Here is a 7,943-nt window from a genome sequence, read left to right as displayed (position 1 = left end):
AGATGGGCTGTTTCATTTCCATCTCTTCTTAGACTTAGGACTTCTTCCTCCCTACCTCTCAGCTCATGGCTTGCCTCACACTTCCTGGGAAAGCAGAGGACTCCAATGGGGAATTCAACCTTCCTGCCCATGAAAACCCTGCACTCGTCTCCCCAGGTGTCCCCTCACCAGGAAGTGGTCGTCCTGGTGACACGCGGTAACACACAGAACACTGGTGACGTTCCCGTAGCCCCCTGTGCCAGGCGCTGTCCTCAGCCTCAGTGGGGTCCACACTCTTCCCACCCCATAGGGTCCCCAGAGTCCGGGATCCCCAAGCTCTCTGAATTAGTTTGCTGGGGCCGCTGTCACAAAGACCCATAAACCTGGGTGGCTTAAATGCCTGAAATTTATTTTGTCACAGTTCTGGAGGCTGGAAGTCTGAGATCGAGGTGTTGGCAGAGTTGGTTTCCTCTGAGGCCTCGCTCCTTGGCTTGTGGATGGCCATCTTCCCCGTGTCCTCCCGTGGCCTTCCCTCAGTGCCTGTCCGTGGCCTGATCTCCTCTTCTAGGGCACCGGTCACATTAGATTAGGGCTATCCTAATGGCCTTGTTTTTTTTTTTTTTTAAAGATTTTATTTACTTGACACAGATAGAGCGATCACAAGTAGGCAGGAAGGCAGGCAGAGAGAGAGGAGGAAGCAGATGTGGGAGAGCCTGACGTGGGGCTCCATTCCAGGACCCTGAGATCATGACCTGAGCCAAAGGCAGAGACTTTAACCCACTGAGCCCCCCAGACACCCCCAAATGGCCGTATTTTTAATCTTATTTACCTCTTTAAAGACCCCCCTCTCCAAATACAGTCACATTCTGAGGTCCTGGGGGCTGAGCAGCACAACATCGGAGTTGGGTGGGGACACAGTGCAGCGCATAACAGTCTCCCTGACGACCGCCCCCGACGTCTCCTCTCTCGGCCCTGCTGGGACTCCAGTTCCTCGGCCATCTTAGTGATCATCTCCCCCCGTCCAGGGCTGAGAAGGCAGAAGTTCTGACACTGTCACCTACGCCCGGCACATCTCCAGTCCCGCCCACCTCGGCCACATCTTCCCTCTCGTCCCTTCTGTCACAATGGCATGGCAAGGTGCCCGCCCACCAAAGGCCATTCCCTCTCTTCCTGCTTCTTCTGACACCCCAGGGCCACCTCATCCCCACGGACACAAAACCTCCAGTGGCTGCAGTCTTAAAAATGCTCCACAGACACGCCCGCCCCCTCCGTGCCGGCTTCCTTGGCTTGCCTTTGCCACCCGGTTCCTGTGAGAGGTTGTCTGCGCCGACCTCCTGCCCCTGCTTTTCTCTTCCACACGCTCCTGGGGCGTTCATCCCCACCACGCTGAAGTTGTTCTTGTCATGGTGACCCATGGCCTCCCCTGGGGACAAGGCCAATGCTCACTCTCTTTCCACTCCTTATTCCACGTCCCCACACATCTGGTCTAATCGACCGTCCCCTGGTCCTTGCTGCTTGGCTTCCCTGACATCACACACTCCTGAGTTTCCTCTCACAGTCCCACCCCTTCCCCTCAGGGGCCTTGGCTGCTTCTCTCGCGCTCTCCAAATGCTGGAGGCGCCCAGGGCTGTGTCTTGGGCAGGTTTTGTCCCTCCCCTGATGGCTCTCTAAGGCAACTCATCCAGTTGGGTAATGGTTCCCCAATTCCCGTCTCTGCTCCAGACCTTGCCTTTGGGCTGCAGTTTCCTTATACGATTGCTTCATTGGGGCGAACAGTCAGGAAAACAGAGCCCACACCGGCTAGTGCCACAGAGGAACATGACACGAGGAATCGGTCCAGTGGTGCTGGGAGCACTGAAGACAGGTAGCTCGGAGAAGAACAACTTCCCTGACCTGGACGGACAAAACAAGGCATTGATGTTGGCAAAACTCAGGGACCAGGACTGACTGACAGGAGTTAGACTTACGGAAAAAAAAAAAAAAAATCAGTACCTCCAATATCTAGGAGATACAGACAAACATAATGCACTTTTCTCCCAATTCCACCAGCCCCTGCCTGGGCTTCCATATCTTGGCACCTGAAAATATCATCTGTTAGGTTGCCCAAGGCAGAAACCCCAGTGTCCGTCTGACTTCGCCCCACACCACGCCAGCCCAGAGTGACCGCAAAGAAGCCTGGTCAGACATGCACCTGGAAACCTTCTGAATCCTTGTCCCGTGGGCTCCATCTCCACTCCCTAGTTTTCACCGCCATCATCTCAGCGGGGGTGCGCAGTTGTCAACCGGACGCCCGGATTCCACTCTTGCCGAATCCGCCCCCTTTTCCACACAGTACGGTGCACTTTAAAAAAAAAAATTTAATTTTGTCAGTGTTCCAAGATTGTTTATGCACCACACCCAGCGCCCCATGCAATCCGTGCCCTCCTTAATACCCACCACCAGGCTCACCCCACCCCTCACCCCCCTCCCCTCTAAAACCCTCAGGTTGTTTCTCAGAGTCCACAGTCTCTCATGGTTTGTCTCCCCTCCGATTTCCCCCAACCTTTAATGAAATCAATCAGGTCATTCTCCTGCTTAAAACTCTGCAAGGCTTTCCTTTGCTCCCAGGCTGAAACGCAAACGCCTGGCTACCCACCCTTAGTATGGTCCTTAATCCTTCCCCGCTGCCCTGGCGGTTCTCGGTGCTCCTGACTGAGGGGAGTAAACGGCCATGCCTAAGCTGGGAGAAGCTACTTTAAATGGGGAGCACAGAGCATGGTGACGGCCTAGAAAAGCGCAGTGGGAACAGAACAGAGAATATTGGTATGGGAACCCCAACCTGTGATTCCGAATTCAGTGTTTTGCTAGGGACACCAGGAGTTGGTCCTAATGTTCTCTTAAAGGCTCCTTGAACTTGGATGTGGCAATGGCCTCTGTTCGATGGGACAGAGACGCTGGCACTTCCTGGTTATAGTATAGAGGAAGCAGTCAGAGGCTCAGGGGCAGGGATGGGAATGCTAGAATGGATTTATTAGGAGAGACCAGAGGAACCTGCCCCCACCCACCAACCCATGTTCTCTGGAGGGCCTAAAGGCCTCCCTTCCCTAAGGCACAAATACCATGCTGATGAGGGGCGCCCATGCCTTTGAAAGCTCGGTGTGGGCTGTCGCTGTAGGCCGGGGCCGAGAGACGCTGCAGTGGGAATGTCTGTGGGCAGGATGGGATTCCGCGACGGCAGAGGCTGACGGAACCAAACCTCCGGAGCCAGATGGACGCAGTGACCACAGTAGGAAATCTGGGGACTTGCTGGAAAGGGATTTGTGGCTACGGCTAATAGACCAAATAGACCAGGATGCTTCTAGAAATGAGGTCAATAAGCAGATGACTAGAGTCATTAGGCTCCAGGATGAGGAGGAAGCGGGGGAGGAGAAGAGGGCAGGGATAAAGAAAAGGAAAGGATGACGGATGAGGAGAAAGAAGAAGGAAGAAAACCCACCACTGAGCTGAAGTCTGACCTCCGACCTCACAAAGGGAAACCATGGCCCCTCAGCCAGTGTCCAGACTGTTCACAGACCCAGAGCCCATGGATTAGAGATAAGGCCAGGTCCCCTTGAAAGACTCCGCATATAGACACCCCCCCCCAGCCATTGATTAACTAACTGCTTCTTGGCTTTTCTGTAATCGCTCGCCCTTCCCCTGTTAGACCCCTCCCCCAGTTAATTGTTTAACCACTCCCTTGCCTTTCTGTAACCACTTGGCTTTTAGGGGGTGATACTGGTCTCCTGTTTCAACAGGATACTTTATGCGCATAGTCACATAGGCAAGGGGGTCGCCTAGGTACGTGGGCCTAGTCACGTAGGCAGGATGTTTCTCTGCTGAGTAATAAGGTCCAACTCCCCCTCCTCACTCCCCCTCCCCACCTTTCTCTTCGCTCGCTGGGGTCCTTCAAAGCCAATCTACAAACACCGAGTATGCCTTACATTCAAACCAGCCAATAAGAACCTTGTAACTATGTTTCTGCTTCTGTACGTATGCTTTCGCTTCCCCAAACCCCATAAAAAGGCCCTGAACAAAGGGCTGGCGCGCGAGTCTTCCTAAGACTTGATCGCCCGCAGGTACCTGTGTCAACTCAATAAACCTCGTGCTGTTTGCATCTGATCAGTGGACTCGGCTTGGTTTTTGGGTCCGGGGGTCTCCTCCTGAGAAGGGGTCCATTCCGGGGTGCTTGGAGCCCCGGGGGATCTTTCATTTGGGGGCTCGTCCGGGATACGAGACCCCCCACCCAAGGACCACCGACCCACTGTCAGGAGGTAAGCTGGCCAGCACTCTATTCGTTGTGTCTGTTCGTTGCGTCTGTGGCTGCGTCTGAACCTGTTACTTGTGAATTTGCGCATGCGTTTGGTTTGGGGTTCGATCGGATCCATTTGTATTTGGCGAGGGCCAGAAGGAGCTGACGGGCTCGGACTTCTCCCTCGCAGCCCTGGAAGACGTTCCAGAGGCGTTTGTAGTCCCGCCGGACGGGACATTTGAGTATTTGCGCATGCGTTTGGTTTGGGGTTCGATCGGATCCATTTGTATTTGGCGGGGGCCAGAAGGAGCTGACGGGCTCGGACTTCTCCCTCGCAGCCCTGGAAGACGTTCCAGAGGCGTTTGTAGTCCTCCCGGGCGGGACATTTGGGCCCCGGTGCAGCGGGGCATTTGGAGCTCAGCCTGTATCAGAGAGATACGTGGCCTTGGTTGGAGAGGGGGAATCCGGACCCCCAGGATCTCCGCTTGAGTTTTTGCTTTCGGTTTTGTACCGAAATCGCGCAGCGTCCTTCTTGTTAACTGTTTTGTGTGTCTTACTTATTGTCCTTGGTGTTTTCTTTGACTCTAAAATGGGGCAAACACTTACCACCCCCTTAAGTCTCACTTTAGGTCACTGGAGAGATTCTGAGTTTCTCCTAATAGATGTGGGGGTTTCTCCCTCACTCACTTCCCATGTTAATGGCTATAACTGGAACCAACGGGTTGGTCTAACTCGAGACAGAGACCATAAGGAATATTCCCAAGCAGCTGCCGAAACTCTCTTTGTTTCGGGGAAGTTTCCCTGTGTTCTCTGGCCCGACTTGGACTGCTTAACCCCTCCCCCCTTGCTGATGGGAAAGCATGGCATCTGCTCCTCTGTTGGGGCTTATGAGCTCTAAAACCGGGAATCTTTTCTCTGCCTCCTGGCAGCACTTTGTTTCTTCTGTTTCCCCCTTATCGTATTTCTGTACCAATGTGCATGCAGCCTGCATGACTAGCCTCTCGATCATGCACCACGGCTCCTTCTCTCTCCACTGTCAACGAGCAAGAAGAGCACCCCCTGGACCTAACACCCCACTCCAGATCTTCCCACTTGTGTCTCAGGTAAACATTTGAAATGGAGTGGGTCCAGGTGAACTGTAAATCAGTATTGGAATGAAGTTAAGTTTGTTGGTTTAACTAAGATAAGATGTGTCTTTTAAGTTATCAGCAGTAAATGTGAAACTTCGAAGTTTACTGAAGGTCAAATAAGCTCATGTTATTTGTTAAAATTTGTTAGCAAAGAGATGACTAAACTGATGGTTAATTGTCTGTCTCAAAGTTCTAATGGGTAATTGCTGAAGTAGCTTTCAAAGTCTTTGGTAACCTGAAAGTTTTAAAGTTTTGCTTGGATGACAAACGGAATTGAATTGTGGACATCTATATCTTAACCAAACAGGATAAAAGGCTAAGTCGTTAATTACTGGATGTAGATTTGTGCTTTTGACTTCTTAACTGCAAAGAAACTAAAAGTATTTACATCTGCTGGTAAACTTGTTTTCCACTTAACTGATTCATAAATTTGCCACCTGAAAAATTCTGTTGTAACAGTTCACAAATGGCTAATAACTAAAGGTGTTTCTAAGAATACAAAGTTCTGCTTAGTGTAACTAAGACTGATGGAAATAAGGGAAACTCTGTATGTAGGAAAGTAGGAGATATGTAAGAAAGATTTAAGGAATGGGAATACATTTTGTTGAAGGTAAGGGAAGATAATTTTGTCCTAAATGAGATGGTTGTTTGGAAGGAAATGGCTTGGGACAAAACCTGAATGCAAAGGAAAAATATAAAAGGTTTGTAAAGGAAAATCTTCAGAAAAGGAATTTTAGATATGGTCAGGACAGACTAAAAAAAGAAAAACAGCCTCCAAGGTGATTTAATACTCTCCTGACCTGCCTCCACATAGATTATACTTCCAAGTATAAGGGCCGTTTGGCCTTGAGAGATTAAGAAAGCAGCCCAACCTAGAGAGACTGCGAAAACACCCGGTTGCCATCCTCCATTGCCTGTAACCATAGAAATTCACTCTAATCTGTAAAGAGTAAAAAGGGAGATTGATCACCTCCCATTAGCCAGAGATACCCAAAAGGGAGGGTATCCAACCTGTTTGAATCTGAAGAGTGCCTGACTGTGTAAATCTGTCTGTACGGCTTCACTGCTTCGGCTACGGAGTCTGAGTGGGCTGCACCCTGAGTCTCGCAGGGCGTCATATGGCAGAACGGTCATCTACTCCACGGAGTAGCCTGGTCTAGGGTTTATTCAGACAGGCCTTAGCTAAAACGCTCCTAAGTTCCTGTGGGGAATGCGAGCAGGACAGCAGGGGAAAGATCCCCCTCCCTTGTCTGCAACATCATTCATGATGGGAGAAAAACCCAGAAAACTCCTATCTTAAGACTGCACACTTAAAAATAAAATTAAAAAGGGAAAAGACACTGGCATAAAAAAAAAAAAGCTGATTTTCTTTGTTTAAAAGGACAAAGTTTTCTTAGATTAATTGATCAGATAAGAGAATATAAATGGTTTTCTCTTTGCCAGCCCAGAAAACCCAGTCTCTATGTTTTGTTTTATCACGTGTTTAACATCCCTAATTATATTTAGGCATGTGCTTTAAAACTTTCTAAGATTTTAGCAATTGTTGACAAGATTTAAACCAATGATAAACCTTGGGTTACATTTGGGAAAATGCTATAACTATTCTAGAGATTCTATGCACTCCCTAAAGTTTTAAGGTTTTGAGAGATCATCGCTTGATATTATAATTACAGAAATGTTATGTGTCACAGAAGTAACCTGATTTCCTTGTCAGCTAAATTGTAAACTCTTGTCTCATCAGCTCTACAAGATCCTTCTCTCTCTCTCAGCAATTGGTTAGCTTACTGGTTTGGAGGAGGACTGTAGCCAAATCTCCTTTTTGGGCTTCTCATTCTTATTGCCTTATTAGCCTTAATATGTTGCTTTGTTCGCTGTTTCTCTACTTGGTGCCGAGACTCCATCGCTGCAATGACTTCACCATGACAGATGATCCTTACCATGCGCAAAGATACTTTTTCACTGTCAGCACTGGATTCAGCTGCCTCCGCCTTTCGTAACTCCCCTATACATTCCTCCACTGATCAATGTTGACCTGAGTAGGTAGGGACAGCTCTACGCCCCTATTCAGCAGGAAGAAGTTACAGAAGATAAGACCTTCCACCTTCAACCACCTTAAAGATTTAAGGGTCAAAATTGTTCAGGAGGCTGGCTGAAGAGGGAGCAGGGGCTGGCGCCTTGCACCCCTTCTCCACCCCTCCCCTTGGTAATATGTATGACATTTCACAGGCACCCCTGACTGCCCTGAAAAAAAGGAACAAATGTTTATATTGCAGAGATCACAGTCTTGTAAGGCAGGAGTCTCCCTTTGTTTGCAAATGTCCTTGAGATTTACAACAAAGAAGTTACCTTATCAATAGCCCAATTTCCAAAGACACATAACTCAGTTCCTCAAGCCCATCTGCAAGCCCTGCAGCTAGTACACCCTAACATCTGCAAGCTAGCAATGGGAACTCCAGCCAATTAGGACGTAGAAAATTACTTTGACCGCCTTCACAACCATCCCCCCGGGGGCAACTCGGGTTAAATCCTTGGGGAAGCTATGGGGACTGAAGTCAACAAAGTATGTT

The sequence above is a fragment of the Neovison vison genome, chromosome 13 (assembly GCF_020171115.1).
Source record: "Neovison vison isolate M4711 chromosome 13, ASM_NN_V1, whole genome shotgun sequence".
Lineage (NCBI taxonomy): Eukaryota > Metazoa > Chordata > Mammalia > Carnivora > Mustelidae > Neogale > Neogale vison.
This window is presented reverse-complemented; position numbering follows the sequence as displayed.